Source organism: Physcomitrium patens, chromosome 6 (assembly GCF_059467195.1).
Source record: "Physcomitrium patens ecotype Gransden chromosome 6, ASM5946719v1, whole genome shotgun sequence".
NCBI lineage: Eukaryota > Viridiplantae > Streptophyta > Bryopsida > Funariales > Funariaceae > Physcomitrium > Physcomitrium patens.
In genome coordinates this window covers 16,903,709-16,922,126 of record NC_143415.1, presented here as the reverse complement: position 1 = coordinate 16,922,126, position 18,418 = coordinate 16,903,709, and positions in this window count along the sequence as shown.

Below are 18,418 nucleotides of genomic sequence, written 5' to 3'. Positions count from 1 at the left end.
ATCTTTGAAGGAGATTGTCTTATGTTAGCTAATCAACTTTCTTATTTTCTATCTCTAGCCATGGCATACCAAAGATAATGACATATCTGAGCTTTGTTATCCTAAACTTCTTTCTTAAAACATAGGTGTTACTCAGCCTCAAGGTTTTTTCTTTATATGTTTCATTCAATACATTCTTTTTGTCATCTGTTAGAAATATACTCTCTTTTTTAATCACCTTATTTTTAATTTTAAGTTGATCAATAATCCTATTCAAGATATAATTTTTTATAGAGCTACAATCTATAAGCATTTGACATAGATGTCTTTTTAGTCAACTGTCACGGCCATAATCATGTAAGCTAATAATTACATATAGAAATAGGTAGAAGTAAGTAAAAGTAGATAAAAGTAAGTTAATTCTATAATATTTAATATAAAAGCTTCCTAGAAACTTCTTAGACGCTGCTTTGACTTCATAGGTGTCTTTAATTGCTAACTATGTGGCCCACACGTAGAAAAACTTGCCTTATAAGTCAAGGCATGTGTCCTACAAAGTCAACACATATTGGAGGTCCTATAGAACGTTGTCGTATTATGTGCTTTCCTGCTCGAGAACGCGCCGCGCGTCTGGCTGTAGAAGGTAGTATGGAGATTTGCCGATAGTCAAGCAGTCTATCAAATTTTGACTGCTGGAATATAAACGACTGCAACAATGTACCGTAAATCTATACGGATGCTCTTTGACTGCTTGTCAAAGTCTTTTTTTTTTTTTTTTTTTTTTTTTTTTCCAGCCGATAGGTCTCTAGACGTTACAGAGAACCCCGAACAACCCAAACTGTTAATCTTCAATACCCCTTTGTACTTACAATCTTGTATCCACTGACTGACCTGTTAGATTAACCCAATAAATTTCATTCACTCTGCATACTCAATCCTATAGACACCCCTTTAATCCTTCAATCACAAACGTAACTCGATTTTACAAAACAGTCAAGAGTATTCAAACCCACTTCATTTAAAAATTCCGATTCACCATTATAACACTGACTTCAGCAGCGATTGCCTCAGTCTTCCCCAAAACTCTACGAAGAAGAAAAATCCAAATTCTATGTCTTTCCTTCCCCGATCCGAAGCATGAAGCTCCTCTCTCTAATTCCCTTGATCTTCCAAAAACCTCCAATTAAAAAACCGAACTGGTAACCTTGCAAAAGCTTGAAAACTCGCTCCCACCCCCGATTCCCTCGAAAAAAAATCTCCCCCCTCAAAACTATATCCCCCCCTAACCTTATCCTCTGAATTTCTTCAATCTTCCGTCTTAGATCCGGAATTGGCTCCCACCTCAAGCTTGGATCCGAAATTGGCTCTCGCCGTCAAGCTTTCTCCTCCATTTTTACCTTTAAGAAATCCATTTACCGAAAACAACGTTCCCTGAAACGGCACAGAGAACAGGACAGCCTGAAACAGAATCGAACCCCGTAATCGGGACCACATTGAGTCGCCTGACCAATTCAGGTCCTATATTGGGAAAGATGCCCGTAGTAACCTCGATGTTCCCGTAATTGGGTCAAATTGGTCCTCGCGTCAGATTGGCTAAGACCCGTAGTAAGACCTGGATTTCCTGTAATTAGACTGCATTGGGTTGACCGGCCAATTCAGGTCTCATATTGGATAAGAGGACCCGGATTGGATTATCGAAATTGGATCCAATTGGCTCCTCGAACCCGTCGTGTGAATTGGTCCTTCTCTTCCTACTGACTCCCGTTATTGGAATCGAATGGAGCATTTCAGTATGCCCCGGCTGACTGTAACGGAGTGACTGAACCTGACCACTCAGTATTTGTACTGGAGTTGGTTGATGCTCCCAATATTCGAGGTAACTGAATATTAATAAAATTCCTCTTTCTTTTTATTTTCACTGTATACTCGTGTTACAACACGACATCCACCCCCTCTGAACCTGTGCATCCTCCGGTATGCACCAATTTACCCAATTGCTGTTTGATTCAGAATATATCCCCTACGTCTTTGTCCAATTCATCTTCATCACCTTCATTATCCATATCACTTTCATCTTCTTGCTGCGGAATCTCTGTACCTTCATTAAGGTCTTCCATATTCATCTCTGCGTGTCTTCGTTTAAATATTTTTACTCTCTTCCTTGCAATTGGTATTTTCAATTTTGTACCATCTAACTCCCGTAATGAGTAAGTTGCATTATCATGAACAGTTGTTATAACATATGGTCCAAACCAACGTTTTGAAAATTTCCGCAAAGTACTATATTGATTATCCAGACTATTGTCATAAACAAGTACCCAGTCACCTTCCTCGATTGCTTTTGGTCTCAATCGATGTTGCTTATCGAATCGTGCCTTGTTTTCTAACCTTGCTCTCTTTAACCTTTCCAATGCTATCTGGACATCTTCCGTTCTTTGCTCCAATTGTCGAATCCTAATAGCCAGAAGTTCTTCTCTTGTCAATCCATCTTCCCATGGTAGCATACTCCAAGTAAGTACCTTTTCTTCAATCGGCATAATTGGTTTTTGACCTGTCATAAGTTCTACTGGCATATATCCTGTCACCGAACTATGTGTTGTTCGATCAGCCCATAATGCAAATGACAAAAGCCGTGGCCACTCTTTAACCTTTCCATTACAAGCTTTAACCAATGCTTTCACAATCGGCGGGTGACCGCGTTCGCTTTTCGCATTCCCTTCCGGATTATAAGCAGTAGTTAGTGATAGTTTAACTCCACATTTTTCAAAGAACTTACGAGCTTCTTGTGCATTTAATTCTCCACGATCTGCAGTGATTTTTCCTACGCACCCGTAACGGCAAATGACATCTTCAAACAAAAACCTACAAATTCCCTCTGTAGATTTTGTCCTCAATGCTCTTCCTTCTACTAGATTTGATAAATCTTCACGAGCTAAAACCAAATATCTCATCTGCCATAACCCAACCGGCATAATAACCAAATCAACAACCTATTTAAAATGAATAGCCAGAGGATACGTAGGATGAAGACCATCTCGATGTCGGATATTAGAATACGATTGACAGATTTCACATGAATCTACAAATGAGAGCACATCTCGATACATATTTTTCCACCAATATCGTTCCTTGAGTTTAGCAAAAGTAGTCCAGATTCCTCTATGCCCTGCCCCATAAACTATCATGAAACTCCTTTAATAATTTTAGTTTTTCTTCCCTTTTGCCTATTACTCGTTGTGGCATCCCAATTCCTTTCTTCGGTCTCTTCCATAAGAATCCATCTCGAAGTAAAAATCCATATGTTTTTTTTCTTATTTGTTTGAATTTTTCTATAGACCAATTCCCCTGCTTAGACAAGGTATTCAAATAATGACCAATATCCAATAATTCTCCTTCATAAGATTCTTCAAGAAATAGCTTGTCTTCTCTGTTGAGATTCGATATTGAATAGAATTTCAATCCGACATCATCAATGTCTTCAACCATTTCGTCCTCCCTCTCGTATCTTGCTCGAGATAGCATGTCTGCTACTAAATTGTCCTTTCCAGTGATATGCTTAAATTCTGGATTTAGTGACTTAATATAAGCAATCCATCTCAACATTGCAATATCTGGCATTGAACAGTTAATAATCATTCCAAGCAATGGCAAGCAATCTGTTTCAATTACTACTACTGCCCCAATCAAATAGTCCTTTTCAGCTTTCATAGCCGAAACGACTCCCCAAAGTTCTCTTTTGACTTGCGAATATGCACGCTGACAAATACTTAAAACTTTAGCCCCAAATCGAACTGCAAATCTACTCCCATTCGAATCATCTTGACCCACCGCCCATCCAACGGCAATTGGACTAGCGTCTACAGTAAGAATCACTGGTCTATTGCACTTATAATCAACCTTCCTCAATATTGGAGGTAACATCAATAATTTCTTCAATCTTTGCATTGCCTGAATATGCCTTTCTTTCCATTCAAATCGGTAACCCTTGCGTAACAGTTCATATAATGGATCCGCTATATGAGCAAAATGAGGGATCCAGATTCGATAAAATCCAAAAACCTGCGAACCTCTGTTAAAGAACCACAATCCTCTTTCATCCTTCCAATTGCATCAACTTTAGTCGGATCTGGTTTTCTTCCATAAGATCCGCATAAATGTCCAACAATTACAACCTCTCGCACTCCAAATACGGACTTCATACCCGATAATGTAAGATGAACTTCTCCAAGCCGAGTTAAAATCTTTTCACAATCTTGTATATGATCAACAGCATATCTGCGACACCCCCTCGTATCTAAAGTTTCATCCTTGTCTCCTTCTCTGCACCCCTTTATAGGAACATCATCCAGAAAAGGCATAGTCTTTTCCGGAATAAAATCTCTCAATACCTTATTCATCCCATTCATCATATGCGCAACCGAGTTGGTCGCGCCTTGAGGAAGAGTGCACATTCTAACCAATCCAAGCGGTGTCCTCATCGTTGTCATATCTCTACTTCCTTCGGCAAGTTGAAATTGATCATAACCTGAATACAAATCACCCATTGAATAGGTCGCCCTTCCAGCAAACGCCTCAGCAAATTCATCCACAATAGGTCCAATTCCTGCATTCCTGACAATTACAGCATTCACCGGCTGCATATCTTGAATAAACCGTAGTGACCCATTCTTCTTAGGTACCGTAAACCATCGACTAGAATACGGCGCAAATGAAGGTTCTAATATTTTCATCTTTATCTTTTCTTTCAATACTTCCACCAATTTAGGTAAATGTGCCCTCGGTACTGGAATCGGTCTTAGATTCCAAGGTACATGCGGTACAGTGAAGATAACCATAGGTGTTACAATATTTGGATCCACACACCCAATTTCATGAGATTCAAAGGCAAACGATCTACCTTGTTTAGCCAACATCTTTTTGAAGCAAGTAATTTCCTCCAGCAATAAAGAACCATCAGAACCAATCTTCAATTCTTCAAAAGTCTCTTCAATAAACTGATGTCCAATACTCATTGGATCTCTTAAACTTGCTTCTTTTGATGCTTCTCCCATTTGTTCTTTAGAATCCTCTGGTAATGGTCCGGCAACAGGCTTTACCTTCTTATCTGCCGTTTTATATCTCGTCTCTACTGTGACTTCTGGTGCTTGAAAAGATTCAAGCATGGTATAAACCTCTCTCAAATGAATCTCAACAATCTTATCATTATCCCCTAATCCAATAGATGTAATCAATTCCAATGAATCTTCCAGCCCATTTTCTTCATAAACACCCAAAATCCTCTCATCATCTTGCAATGTACCTATCTTGCGTAACTGTCCTTCAATATCATATAATCTTTTTCTTTCTTTTCTTTTAAAATCATCAACTTTCTTATACATAATATTTCCATTTTCCAATATACCAATAAAACTCGCATCAAAGGCACCTTCATCTCGCGAGAGAACCTCCTCTTTTGTACCTCCATAATCTTGTTTTACAGTGGTACCTCCCCAAAATCCTTAAATCCTTCAACAATCTTTGGCAATGGTTTCTCCCTCAACCTATCTCGATTCCGTTCATGGTTAGGAGGTACTGTTAGAAATTGTACAGCTTTCCTCCCATCTTCGCTCCGTACCCTTGCATAAGCAGAACCATTGTCAAATACCTTTGTTTCCATCCGTGTTGCCGTGATATAAGGTTGTCCTAAAATCAACGAATAAGACGTTGTATCTTGAACGAAGAAATGTTGCTCCGTCGCAACATCCCCAATCCGAATTTTGACATCTGGACAAGCTCCATATAATTCGCCTCGTGTGTTATTAGCTGCTCGTATTGCCCATCCATGTTCCATATCAATTGGCTATTTTTGCTTCTTATAAAGATCTTTAGACATGAGATTTATTTCAGAACCATGGTCCACCAAGGCAACTATTGGTTCTTCTATATCTCCTACCTTCACCAATATCTCAGTAGTTGCCCTTGCCCAATGCTTTCGAAAATAATGGCTCAAAGTTTCCATTTCCTTATCACTAGAATCTTCGAAACGTACTCGTTGATTATACCCATTCTTTTCATTTGTTGGTTGCTTGTAACCAATATCAACCTCTTCTTCATCTCTACATATTCTTGCGTCAATAGCATGACTCATTCCAGTTTCGCTCATTAATTGCCTCTTTCGCTTAATGCTGTCAATGATAACATCATGAAACTCCTTCTTTGCAATTCCCAAGACTTCTTTCAATGTGTATTCCACCTTAGCATTTAATATACGTTCTTCCAAGACCCCTTTCAAATTTGTTGCCGCTTCAATGTCAGAAAGTAGCTTATAAGCAATTGATTTGCCTTTATCTTTTGTCTCCGTTGTTTTTTCTCCCAATGATGCTGAGGTATCCTTTACAGGCAATTCTTGTGAAGCTGCCTCCCGAGCCTTGTCTCCTCGAGTTTACCTCTTAAAAGAATTTCCTTCTCTAGTATCATCAAAATTTCCTCGTCTTTTTTCTTCCATCAAAGCTTCATGTTGGCTCTTAGCAATATATGCATGAACTGAAAGAGACTCAACAGGATCCTCCCAACCTGTTCTTCCTCGTATTGTAGCTGCAGTTCTCAATAATGCTTCTCGAGGTAATTTCCCTTCTTGCATTGTAGAAACGGTAGAAGCCCAAAACTCACTAGTTTCCGTACTTCCACCAATTTCATCATCTACTCTAGCACCATAACTTGCACTTTCTCGTACTACTGTTTCATGCTCTTTTAAGTAATCTTGAACCAATGCTCTCATTCCTCCCTTGCCAAAATTGGTTTGAAGAAGATCCTCCCTATCTTTCAATGCTATCTTCCCATCTTTCCAGCAAATAATTCCCTGCCGTATCATATTATTAAATTCATTGTAATCTTTTCTAGTGTGTGAAGCATCATCACACCAAATGCATCTTTGTACATATCCTTGTTTTGAAACATTCTTCGAATTGTTTATAGAAGTATTCTCTTCAAGTCTTGCCAATTTGATTTGAAGATCTCGCATTCCTCGTATAATTTCTTCCATACCCATATCTGCTTTCTTTGACAAGGATGTCGAAGGTTGAACTGTAGGCATTGTCGGTGGTGTTGTACGTACTGGAGCTTTGGGTGCTTGTACTGTTTTCGGAATATTGCTCCTATCCTTCCTCCTTTCTTTTTTTGTAAGCAACCCCATCGCATCTTCAACGTTCTTCCACTTCGTTGTCAATCCTTCATCTTCATCTTTGTCTTCAAGAAGGGGTTCTAATTTCTCTTGCAATTCTCCATCAGCAGCTTGAAGAAATAAATCAACTTTGTTCGGCTCCAATGTCAATTTTTCTACCTTCGATAATTGAGAGTACTGCCTCTCAAATTCCCTTAGTAGCTCTGTTGCTTACAAATTCTTATTGGGCCGTTCAATCCATCCCAGAAACAGCTTCTTAGTAACGCGATCAGCATCTTCTAAGAAATATTTGTCTTTCAATGCATGTGAAAAATCCTTCCATGAATTCCCACAACGATCCGTAATTTATGTAATGTGGTCCCTTATCTCCGGTATCGTGGCAAGTCCAAATAGTGCAACCATTTTCTTCTCAGAAACCCGATTTAATTCCATTTCACGAACATAACATCTTAAATACCTTGAAATATTCCTCCCATCAAATTGATCAATTTTATTGACCACTGCTTGCAATGCTTTGGTTGCCAAAGCTTCCTTTCGATCATTGCTTTGCTGTTGCTGCATTGACAATGAGAAGGCTTGAAACAAACTAGCAATAGATGGATCCATATGCATACCTTGTCCTTTAGAAGACTCCCCACTAGAAACTTCTCCCAAAAATCCTTCAAAATTTTTATTTTCGTTTTCCATAAAAATAAAGATAAAATCAACCGAAATCCAATACCTTCTACCTCAAGCTTTCACGTCGGGTTCACCACTTATGTCGTATTATGTGCTTTCCTGCTCGAGAACGCGTCGGGCGTCTGGTTGTAGAAGGTAGTATGGAGATTTATCGATAGTCAAGCAGTCTATCAGTTTTTGACTGCTGGAATATAAACGACTGCAACAATGTACCGTAAATCTATACGGATGCTCTTCGACTGCTTGTCGAAGTCTTTTTTTTTTTTTTTTTTTTTCTAGCCGGTAGGTCTCTAGGCGTTACAGAGAACCCCGTACAACCCAAACTGTTAACCTTCAATACCCCTTTGTACTTACGATCTTGTATCCACTGACTGTCTTGTTAGATTAACCCAATAAATTTCATTCACTCCGCATACTCAATCCTATAGACACCCCTTTAATCCTTCAATCACAGACGTAACTCGATTTTACAAAATAGTCAAGAGTATTCAAACCCACCTCATTTAAAAATCTCGATTCACCATTACAACACTGACTTCAGCAGCGATTGCCTCAGTCTTCCCAAAACTCTATGAAGAAGAAAAATCCAAATTCTATGTCTTTCCTTCCCCGACCCGAAGCATGAAGCTCCTCTCTCTAATTCCCTTGATCTTCCAAAAACCTCCAATGAAAAAACCGAACTGGTAACCTTACAAAAGCTTGAAAACTCGCTCCCCCCCCCCCCGATTCCCCCGAAAAAAAACCTCCCCCCTCAAAACTACATCCCCCCCTAACCTTATCCTATGAATTTTTTCAATCTTCCGTCTTAGATCTGGAATTGGCTTCCACCTCAAGCTTGGATCCAAAATTTTCTCTCGCCGTCAAGCTTTCTCTTCCATTTTTACCTTTAAGAAATCCATTTACCAAAAACAACGTTCCCTGAAACGGCACAGAGAACAAGACAGCCTGAAACAGAATCGAACCCCGTAATCGGGACCACATTGAGTCGCCCGACCAATTCAGGTCTTATATTGGGAAAGATGCCCGTAGTAACCTGGATGTTCCCGTAATTGGGTCAAATTGGTCCTCGCGTCAGATTGGCTAAGACCCGTAGTAAGACCTGGATTTCCCGTAATTAGACTGCATTGGGTTGACCGGCCAATTCAGGTCTCATATTGGATAAGAGGACCCGGATTGGATTATCGAAATTGGATCTAATTGGCTCCTCGAACCCGTCGTGTGAATTGGTCCTTCTCTTCCTACTGACTCCCGTTATTAGAATCGAATGGAGCATTTCAGTATGCCCCGGCTGATTGTAATGGAGTGACATGATCCTGACCACTCAGTATTTGTACTAGAGTTGGTTGATGCTCCCAATATTCGAGGTAACTGAATATTAATAAAATTCCCCTTTCTTTTTATTTTCACTGTATACTCGTGTTACAACACGACAACGTCGCCACGTAGCCCCTAGTTAGATAGTATATATAGAGACAAGAGTGAAGGCTTCTTCACTCTTGTCAACTCCTTTCTTGCTTCTAGTCCAGGTTCAAGAGTCTTTAGTTTCTTGTCTTGTAGCAATAGCCATTCCAGTTTCCTTTTAATATACCTACTTGTTTATATTTTGACTTATTATATCGAGATAGCCTTTTTGTGTATATTTTCCTTCATCAAGTCTTTGTCCTTGACATCAACTCATTAAACACACCAATCAATTCTTTTGATAGATTTTTGAGGCCATGTTATTTATGTCTAAGTGACAATAATTATTTTTAATATTAGTCCTCAATACCTTTACTGAGAAGTTCTATTTTTTAGCTCTATTTTATTATCAACTAGGTGAGTTTTAAGATTGTGAACTTGCCTTAATTTGTTGGTGCCTAAATTTTGACGTTTTAAATAATCTTTGATCTGGTATTGTAGCTTTCAATAATAAAAAAATAATTTTTTTTGTACCAATATTTATTATTTTTGTGGTGTTAATAATCTTTGTAAAACATCAATATGCATCAATGTTGGTTGTTGTGTGATAGAATTAGATAGTGGCATAGGACTTTGCACTATAGGTCGTATTCCATGGTTTTTAAAATCTATAGTATTGACCATCTTTAGAATCCTAACTGCCTCCTAAAATATTTGTGGATTTTTTAATTCCACCTCTTGCTCGACTATAGATTTCAACTCTCAAACAAATCAATCTATCATCTTTGCCTTTGAAATATTGTCAATTTAAAGATATAGGAACTTGAATTCGGAGAGATAATCTTACAATGACTTGGATTATATAAGATTAATCAATTCATTGTGTGCTATCTTTTCTACATTGATAGGCCAAAATTGACTCCTAAATTCAATTTCAAATTTCTTCCAATTATAAAATCTACCTAAAGCTTTGAGCTCAATGTTGCCACCAAATAATTGTCGCATCTTTCAAATAGCTTGCACCATACATAATTCCTTCGATGGTATTTATTCTAGATAATTGGAGGTATTGTGGTACGTTGAAGAGCCATTGGCATACATTTTCTTACCTTGAAGTCCTAGAATATATATCAGTGTCGTATTACATGAAATTTGGCCTGAAAATACATGAGGCACTTGTCTGTGGAAGATAAAAAGAAAATTTCATCAATAAGTCCTAACAACTTAAATAGATTCTTAAATAAATTCTAATCAAATCCTATGCAAACCCTAATGAAATCCTAAATTAATCCTAGTCAAAAAATCTTAGAAAAATCTTAATTAAATCTTGAACTTAACCAAAACTTAAATCAAATCCAAATACTAATCCTAATACTAAACCAAATCCTAAATCCTAACCAAATCCTAACAGAACTCTAATTAATCCCAAATAGTTCCTATAGTAGATTTAAATCTTAATAACTAATTAATAATTTTTTGATTTTAACTCAAAATTTACATGCTTCTTAACAATTAAATTGATAATAAGCACAAAAAATTTGAAGGAGATCAAATTCACCAAAAAGAAGATCAATCCTAAAATTTGCTCAAGTGTCGGCCTTCATCCTACTCAAATCTAAATGACGAAATTTCAGCATCAAAATCTTCCTTTCAAACTATTTGATTGTTTTCAAACTTCGTATATAGATAGTAAATCAAGTCTATTACCCTCACAAAGAAATTTTACTCCAATCAAACTAGTAGATTATTAAAGAACTTAAAAACCGTAATTGCCTCTCAAAGTTCAATTTCTGAGACCTTAACCTACTTTAAATTCAATATTTTTCAATTCAATTTTTTGATCAAGTTCAAACTTACAATATATATATATTGATACAAATCTAAAGTCATCTAAAAAAAACCTTAACTTTACAAAGCTCTTACAAAATCAATATACACTCAAATCACTCAAAATCAATGCTTAAAAAAATCTTATTAAGTCTTCTCTCAAGTCCTATGCTTCAATCAACAAAAGAATCCTAAAATCATTGTCAAGGCTTGGTTTTGTGCCTTGGAGTCTAATTTTGACCTTAATTGATAACCATTCTTCTCTAGGTATTAATTTTTGTCTCATTTGATGTAAATTCTACTAAAAATAACTTCTAATTCTCTCCTACATATGCCTGTATCTTTTATTTTTTTAACCTATCTTTTTTTGCCTTATTTATGGCCTTATAAAGTAGGTAGAAGCCACTTTTCTAAAAAAATAGCATTACTATAAAAATATTTAATACCTTTTTATCTTTTATCCATATTTTTTTATTTTATCTTTTAAATTGGCTGTTCTATAATAAGATCCATATTATTAGTCATGTTACAACATATAGTCATGTTACAATATGACATTGGACTTGCTTAATTTCAATCTAGTAGATATCAACTTTGTTGTAATAGAGGCTTCTATTTGTCCTTGCAGAGTAGCTATCTAGCCTAAAAAGTGTTATATTTGAGTTTCCATCTGAGACTGCTTTACCATATCTTCCATGCTACAATTTTTTTATTGAACTTTGCTACTGTAATATCTTGTCCTTTTCTAGTTGAATTCTTAATAATAGATCATGGTAGTTTCAAAATAGTACTTGATGTGATCACAATAACTAACTTCCAACTAGACAATGGCTATCAATATCCTACCAAAGAATAGACTAACACTTGCTCTAATACCAATGAAACGAGACTAGACTATCTCTAAGATTTAAGACCCTTCCAATTTATAGCAATATGAATCTCATCACAATATAAAATACCATGAATTAAAACAAAATTGAAAAAAATTAAATAAAATGGAACATAAAAGGCAAAACATAGTACAAAAGAATAGAATAGAACAAAATAAAAAAATAAAAATAAAAACAAATTATATTAAGAAAAAAGAACCAAAGTTATATCTGACTAAATATCTAAATAGCATAACCCAATCCTATTTATACTTTATCCAATCATCTTAGAATTTTTTAGAATATTCATAATGATAAATCCTACTTACATAAGTGTCTTAATTCTTTTTAGAATGTTCCATAGTACATCCTTTATAGACCACCAATCTAATTCCAATTCTAGAAACTTCTCAAACATGGCTTTAACTACCTATCTTTATGTGTCAATAATACAAATATCTTATCCATATCCCATTACAATGTAGTTGTCTTTATACTTTTGTTAGATTTTTTTTTTAAATAAAATATCTTATTAGACGTATAAATTATATATATAGTTGAGGTTTAAAATTAGATGTGATTTTTGGATTGAAAAAAAATAAAGAATTTGTAATTAAAAAAAAAAGATAAATCAAGATTATCGTCATTCTCATAGTCAAAATTTTTAAAAGGTATAGTTTATTCAATTATCAAGTCATGAGTATCTTTAGTCTTGAAAACATTTCAAGTGATGTTTGTGTTTCTAGATATAACTAGGATTCACTTCTAGGCATTGAATACTTTTTGATGTAGTTAAATCTAATGAATATTTTATTAAATATTACATCTTGGCTAATTCAAATTTTGCAACAAGATGGATCAAATATTTTGTATGCTTTGATTTTATTTTCATAATCCACAAATATGCATTTGGTGGATTTTTTCTTGAATTTTGACTATTCTTTTTTTTGTATGTGTAGGTGCACTATTGAACCAAAGACTCAAAAGTGGCTTATTTAGAATTTAGTTTTGTAGTATAGTTGATTTAGAGTCATTCTTTGATTGGTTCTAATAAGACTTAGGTTCACTAGGTAATTAATTGTATAATTAGCTTTAATCCATAGATATCTAAGTAGTTGACATATTATTGACATCAAGCATATACTTTCAACTATCATTCTATTCTTTTGTTCATTGATCTTATTATGTTGTAGAGTGTATTCCATGATAAGTTATTTTCTTATTCTATACTTATTCAAAAAATTATTAAATTTGTAAGTTAGATATTCTTTGCCATTATTAATTTTAAGATTTTTAATTTACTTTTTAGTTTTTTATTTTTATTTTTAATCTAAACTCTCAAAATTTCTTCAATGTCTCATCTTTGTTGTCCATGAAATATATCCAATTCTTACAAAAGTGGTTATCAATGAATACCATAAAATATGTCTACTCTTCTAAAGAAGGAATTCTTGTATTACCAACTAAATTGAAATGAATGAGCTAAAGTATCTTAATTGTGCAATGAAGTGATGCTTTTAAAAAACATTCTTAATATTGTCATCCCACTAAGCATTCCTTGCATGTTTTTTTGATGATGTGGAACAACAATGTTCCTTCTACTTAATTAATTTGCAATAGATGTTGCAATCTAGCATAATATAAGTACTTGTACTTTTTATGCTATAGTCTTATATTATCTTCTATTGTAATTAGATTGGTGTTTAGATTTGTTATTTTTTCATAAAATTAATAGAATCTATTTTTTGATACTTATTTTCTATTGTTATTATATTTTTGTTATATTTATTATTTAATATTATATATTATTTTTATATAAATACAACCACTTTTCCATTATTTATCAATAATCCTACTGATATCAAATTACAAGTCATGATCAATACATATAAAATATTATGCAAGTTTATTACTCATGAACTTGACATTATAGTGACTTAAAAAATTATTTTAATATTGATATATTTTAGAAAGAATGGTGTATTGTTGATGAATTATAGTGAATAATGATATGTGGTTTGTATAGCAAATAAAATACTCTTTTACAGCTACCAAATGATTTCAAGTTGAAAAAAATCCATTAGATAATTGTAGAGCTATGACCAATCTAATTTAAAGTAGTACTGAAAGAATTTTTTGAATGTAGTGTCTAATTTTTGGATTCTATTAATTACTCAATATTAAAACATTCTATCATCATCAAATTTACTATGAAAATATTATTACTAATGACATCATTAATACTTTCTAGTAGCTGTAAAAATACTATTTTTAGTCACAATTCTTAATACGGATATATTCTACATTATAACATTCTAGGACCTTTTAGAATCTTTTATAAATTTCTAAAACCTTCTAAATACTTGTAGAATCCTTCAAATCTTTTAGAAAGTTCTATAGGCTATGAAAAGCCTCTTTAGACTTCTAGAAGCTTCTTTAAACTTCTAAAAACTTTCATAGAAAGTACCATAGACTTTTGTAATCTTCATTATAGAATAAATAGGAGTCTTTGAAATCAATTTTGCTATCAATCTCATTCTTTGTCTTTAATCTTGACATATTTCTTTGTCAAATACTTGTGTCCTTGATAATTCCTTAAACAACTATGAGACCCATTCCTCACACTCTACAAGACAACATCACCTTTGTTTTTCTTTATTCTCAAAAATCTTATAGCCAAATTGCTTCTAAATTTGGCTGTAGTAAAGTTATTATCTCTAATCTAGTAGAAAAGATCACTTTAATAGAAAAAATCTTAAATTAAGCAAATTAGGGAAGCTTACTATAGTAGATGAAAGAATGATCATTTGCCAAATCAACATAGGGAAGGCTGAAAATACTATTGAGGTTGTTAAAAACCTTAATAATATTATTAGTAATCTTATGTCAAATCAAATCATTTAAAATATTTTCAAGAAATGGAATATGAAAGTTGTGGTAAAGAAAAAAAAACCACTACTATATATTTGCTATTGAAAACAATGTTTGGATTTTGCTCTAAAGTATAACAAATAGACTATAGAAGTTTGGAAGAGGATTATTTGGTCAGATGAGACAAAAATGAACAGATTTGGATCAAATGGCAAAAAATGGGTATGAAAACAAAAAGGTCAATTTTTGCTATATAAGAAGATCCAAGAAACAATTAAGCAAAGATATAGAAATATAATAGTATGAAATTATATGGGATGGAATGGGATTGAAAGAAAGATAGAGGTTGAGAAGACGATATATGCTAAGCAATTTGTAGAAATTCTTAAAAAAAACTTACTTCTTAGCATTGAAGAAGCTAGTATTTCTGAAGAAGAGGTGATTTTTCAGCAAGATAATAATTCCAAGCATAACTTAAAATTAGCATGAAAGTAGTTTGATCATCATGGAATTAAATTAATAGATTGACTTGCTCTAAAATAAAACTAGTGTAATAATATTATATAATTATATGATAAAATTATAATCAAAAATAAATTTCTAATCACTATTTAATCATCTTGGTTTAATAATAATTCAAGATATTTAAACATGGCTTTTATAAAAGTTTCTTAGTTTATTTTCTCATCTTACTAGTTAGTAGATTAAAGGTTGCTTAGTAATTTTACCTTCTAGGTTGTAGAGACTCTTTTACTGTCTTAAAAAGACCATAAATTGATAAATTCACTTCAAAAGAGGTAAAAAATTAGCATGATTGATATTAGGATTAAGTTGAGGATAGGCTTGGCCTAAAAAATCCTTAGGATAGATTAGATTGATATCTGAGGATGGACTGTTTGTGACGCAGGGTTGAAATCAAACCTCTAGCTACTAAAATGACAACCTAGGACAAAATAGGATTCCATTTGAAGATCAGAGATTATTATTTTAGAGCAAGCTTAAAGCTTTTTTTAAAGATTTAAAGATTATTTTATAAATATTTTATTAGACTTAATAATTATTATTCAAAGTCAAGGTTTATATTGGCGACTTGGAATTTATGTAATACAATTAGAACTAGCACTCTCAGATAGTTTGTGAATTTGGTGTCACATCTAAAATTTAGAATTTGATAGTGCTTTTTTAATTAGGTGTGCTAAGTATTCATAAAAATTTGTAAAAATTTAATTATGCAGTTGAGAGATTCCTAGATTTTGATATAAGAATGTATCAAAAGTTAGTAGTTTGAGATTGAATAGGATTTCTATGATATCTAAAGATCTATTTGTCAAATCAACATGAAATTTGGCATAATATTAGAAGACTTAAAGATCAAGGTGTACACCAATTTTGAATTGAAGTTAATAGTTGAAGGAAAAACCATTGCTGGAACATTTGCATCAACTTTCAAGTTGGCTACCAAGTAACATTGGTTAGTTTTTGGATATTTTTTTACAATCTATAAGTTGGATTGGAATAATTTCTTTTTAAGCACATAGGAGACTTATAATGGCATTTGTATGCAAAATTTTGCTTCAAAAAAATGATTAAATTAGGAGCTACAGCTTGCTAAAGCTTGCTAATTAGGATTAAGATTTATGAAGAAAATTCAAAATTACCTAATTATAAAAGTAACAAGGCAAATGGAGTTTATGTATGATTGAGATTACTAAAAAAATTATTTTTGAAAATTTTGTATTAAATTTAAGTACTTTTGAATTAAAATATAAATTACATTTTTTTTATAAGGGTGATATATATTAGGATTCTTGGATACTTATAAAATACAATTCCACCTTCCACAGCCAAATGCCCAGTGCATTCTCAAACAGGATGACATGTAATATAACAACGGTCTATCTTAAGTAATCAAGATCCTTTTAATCCACAACAACATAAAATTTCATTATAAGATAGGATAAACTGGATTAGAACAAAATTGAATAGAACTAAATAAAATTAAATAAAATTTAACAGAATGAGATATAGAAGACAAAATTAAATAACCAAATTTTTTTAAAAAAAATAGAACAAAATAGGAAGATATTAAATCCAATTGTATTAAAAAAAAAATGTTTGCAGCCATACCTGATCAAATGTTCCAAAAGGCCCTAACTAGTCTTATTTATAGATTATTTTGCCACCCTCGACTTTCTAGAATGTTTTTAGATGATGGACCCTACTTAGATAACTTCTTTTAATTTCTTCTAAAATGTTCCATGATAGGTCCTACTTAAATAACCACCTTAAATTCTTTCTAGAATACTCCATAGTGGATCCTATTTAGTCCACTAATCTAATTCCAATTCTAAAAACTTCCATAACTTTTCAAACATGGTTCTAACTATCTATTCCTATATGCCAATATTACAAATATCTTATCTATACTCTGTTACATATAATTCCACTCCACTAATTTAGATTGTCTTCATTTTGCTCTTGATAGTATTTTCAAATTGTCTCTTGGCAATAAGTGAGGTTTTTTGTAAGTTTTTACATTGCATCATGGATGGGATAAACTTTTTAAAGAATTTTGTATTAAAGTTGTAGATGTCCAATGCCATAACAAAAGTAGTGATGCTCCAAAATGCTGTCCACTTCATATTCTTATTGATCATCAACTACAACCCATAGTAGTGGTCATTGGTGTTGATTTAGAAAGTACTTTGGCTTGGTATGAAATTCCTTCAGTTGCAAAACATAGAAGATTAGATGGATCAAAATATATGATAGAAGCTCAAGGTATTATGCAACATCAAAAATCACTTTTGAAATACGGAAAGGTTTAAGCCACTGAGGTACTAATTTATAGATTTAGATTGATGTAACAAGTGGCAAATTGGCATTTGAAAGTAACACCTAATCACCCTTTTAGAAGGTCTTGTATTACAAGTACTTATCTACATATTATTTTTGTTAATTTTGTGTAGAAAAGAAGTGATGCCATGCATCTTATAAGGCCATAGTAAGTTGTTCTATAAATTTTTCTATTGTTGAAATGACACTACCGATAGGATAATGAAGAGTTGCTGGCGTAATCAGATATTGATCAGTGTTAAAAAAATAGTGAATGATCCATACTTGCTTGAATACTATTATTATAAGCAATTTTAAAGGGCATCAAGTATTCATCCCAATCATTATGATGAACCACCACAAATATCTGCAACATATCTTTTAAGGTCCAATTTACACACTTTATTTATCCATTTATTTGGAGGTGGAAGGCTATAGACATGATAAGTCATATACCTAGTAGCTTGAATAAGGCTTGTCAAAAACTTCTTATAAAATGTAGATCTCAATCTAAAATGATGACATGAGATAATCTATGGTGACAAAAGACAATATCAAAGAAAATTCGTGCAAGGACTAAAGCATCAATATTTGAGCACACCTTAGCCAAATAAAGTTGCTTTGACAGTCGATCTATAAAGACAATAACTATGATATAATTATGAGACGTCTGCAACAAACACATAATGAGATCCATAGTCACTTGATTTCATTCTGCTCTAGGTAGCAAAATTAGTTGCAATAGTTTAGGAGACACTACGTTGCGTGATTTATTACATTGATATGATTGGTAAGAATG